Source organism: Sparus aurata, chromosome 13, assembly GCF_900880675.1.
Source record: "Sparus aurata chromosome 13, fSpaAur1.1, whole genome shotgun sequence".
NCBI classification, from domain to species: Eukaryota; Metazoa; Chordata; class Actinopteri; order Spariformes; family Sparidae; genus Sparus; species Sparus aurata.
This window is the reverse complement of record NC_044199.1, coordinates 16,923,891-16,927,248: the sequence shown is the minus strand read 5'-3', so window position 1 is coordinate 16,927,248 and position 3,358 is coordinate 16,923,891.

The following is a 3,358-nucleotide window of genomic DNA, read 5'->3' as shown; positions in this document are numbered from 1 at the left end:
TGTTGTGTTTTCACTTCACCGCATCATCAAAGTACAGCTTGGGTTTGACAGAGAGACCCCTGGTGTGTGTGTGTGTGTGTGTGTGTGTGTGTGTGTGTGTGTGTGTGTGTGTGAGAAAGTAGAAGAGATATTAAGAAGAGAGAAGCGATATTGATCTCAATGAGGCTGCCTTAATTAACTAACTACGCGTCAGCACATAAGAGAAACTAAATAATGCATCTGGGATCATTGCACCTGTCCAGAAGAGCCTCAAAGGGAAGAGAAAAAGTTCCCCAGCTTGCTCAGTTGAAGATCGACTTCTTACCAACAGCAGTCACACTTTTACAGGAGAGATGGGGCCACAGCGCAGGTATTAGCTTCTCAACCCAATTAATGCATCAAACTCCTCCTGCGGCTGAAGGCTTGGCAGGGCCATTACAGCTCCTCGTTCTTCTCTCTCCCCCTGTTTTGGACGAGGAGCTGCCCCCTGAGGTTACATGTACTTCCTGCAGATCCTATTTTACCTGAGTGCAGTGCCGTGTCAGTCAAGGAAGTGTCTCTCATTCTCACCTTTCTTCTCACGATTAATTGATTCAGTTTCATCATGTTTTGAGGAATGAGGGTCAAAGCAGTCCTCACTGATTCATATTAATATATACATCGGTATGCGGGGAATATACACAATGCTCTCCTATATGCAAATGTGAATGTACAGGGGTGAGTGTTAGGTTGAGAGCATTTTATTGTCAAAACTGCAACAAAAAAAAAAGGATCTGTTTAAGCAATATACGAACAGTTAAGCCTTTTTCTTTCAGGCAGATGTACGCTCCACACACTGGACACTGCATGAGGTTTGTTTCTCAAAGGCTCTTACACTTAACCACATAATGCTGTGGGGGCAAAGACCGACAGGAGGGGAGAAAGACGATCACAGGTGCAGAGGCAAAAAAAGTGAAGATGGAAATTTAATAAAAATGTAAATTTCTCTCAAGAGTTCTAAGAAAGCAATTTGAGGATCTGCGCAGCAACGTTTGGATGATTGGATGGTATAAGCACCTTGATGGGCTTTGTTGATTGTTTATTGAATGGAAGCAGCAGGTCTTGGGATTAGGTTCCTGAGCTATTAAACTCCGGTGTGTTGGTTGTGGACATTTAATTACATACCAACAGAAGCACTGATAACATGTCAATGGACTGTCTTGTCTTGTCTTGTAGTACTGTAAGAGAGTGTGACCATGCATTGAGTGAGATAGCGGTTGGTCCTAATCGAGGCCTGTTCTTAGCTGACGTGTGCCGTACTGTCGCTGAGCCACTTCTTTTGATGCATACTATAATCCATAACAAAAAGGAAAACACAATTGTGATCAGATGGCAATCACCGGATAGTTGCGCCATCTTAAATGAGCCGCCCATTGTTAAATGATGTCGAAACATCACAGGCTGGCAAGAGTGTTATGTAGATTATAACAGAATAAATTAATGGCAAAATTAATCAGAGTGGACCAGAGTGGGAGGGAATGATGTCATGGAATGGTAACGCCAGAAAGAGAGAGAGAGAGAGGGAGAGACAGAGCGGTGGACTGCAAAAGCTGTCTCTCAGTTTCCATTCATCTCGATATGCACACAGACCAACTTTTTTCACACCCTCACAAGGCATAATTCATAATCATCTCTCATATCATTTCAGGCTGCCAAAAATGCACTCTGAAGTTCACATTTATGAGGCTATCAATCTCAGTGAAATGCATACTGGAGCTCTTTCTCATTTGAAACTCATAAAGTCCTGAATCACTGGGTGGAGGGAGGCCTCATATTGTCTTATAATTACCATGTAAAGTCAGAGCGTGACCCCATTACACTGATCAAACACGGGGGTTAGTTTAAATGTCAGCTGGGAGTGCGGACCGACATGGTATACACTGCTTCTTACATATATATATATATATATATATATATATATATATATATATACATATATATATATATATATATATACAGGACTATGTACACAGCGCTGAGTGAATGGCACATGGGCTCCGTTCCCGTCAGACTAACAAATTAAACCTGTCGCTCTCCATCCAGCAGCAGTGAGTTGACATTTATAGAGGCTGTTACATGAGAGGAAAAAGATTTCCCTCCTACGGTGTCACGCTTTGAAAAATGTATCTGAAAAGTAGGTTAGATTTGAAATTTGTATTCAAACCTGGAACAGTCCCTCTCTGAACCAGACTGCGCAGCCAAGCCAGCCGCTCTGTGAGACTGTACTTACAGGCATGGTGCTGCATTGAGCTAAATGCTAACATGCTCACGATGACAAAGCTAACCCTGTTTTATAAGAATAAGAAGAATCATCATTAGTCACACACAATCCTACTGAGGTTAATGCATTTAAACTTGCAGATAGGTCTTCATGTAATCCACTCCTGAGGAGCAACTGGGCAGCCACTGTACAGCGCCGAGCTGTTGCACTGCCAAAAGAATAAACCTAATATACATTTTTTGGTGATGGGGGAAGCCAGAGCAAGAAACCCTACTAAATATTGGGCGAACACGTTAACACCACACAGAAAAGCCCTTCCTCAGCTAGAAATCAAACCCAGGACACCCTTGCTGTGAGGCAACAGTGATTATCGCTGAGCCACAGAACCGGCATGAAGGTATTACAAACCAAAGTATTAGAGTGAAGGCCAGAGGGTCACCACAGTTGCTATAACCTTTCTGGACACCATCAAAGTTTGTGCCGATTTTTAATTTAATTCATCCAATACCTGTAAAAAACAAAGCAAATCAAAAAACAACATTTTATCACATTATTCACTATAAAAAATGAGTTTTTAAGACATGCTTGAATTTGCATTTACCTTTTACTCGTCGGTGCACTGTGAATGTTTTCTTCGCAACCGACTGGTATTGCCTTTTTTTCTCTGCCTCTCCACATCACACCAGAGAGCCGCAGGAAGCAAAAGCACCACAAAGCACTGCCCACATCCACTAGCTCCCGGGTCGGTCTGCAATCTGCAGCGGAAGATCGGCATCTGTTCTATTTTCTCCACATGCTACAGATTACCACACAGGTGTGTAAGGTTATCATGAAGATGTGTGATTAAAAAAAGGAGCAGAGAAGCAGAACTGACCAGTACAGGTCCCCAACCAACATGTGGATAAGGGGAATACCAGCAAACACTCTTTTCCACTTCTAGCACTGGATAAGACAAAGACTTACATGCATTTTAGCTAACCAGTCAGGACTCTGGGGAGACAATAATGACTATAAATGATGAATTCATTGATGAGATTTAAAGGTGCTGGTATGCAGATTTTATTATTTTTTTTTTATCGTTGGAGGGACCCAGACAAGACATACTTCACTCCTACCTCA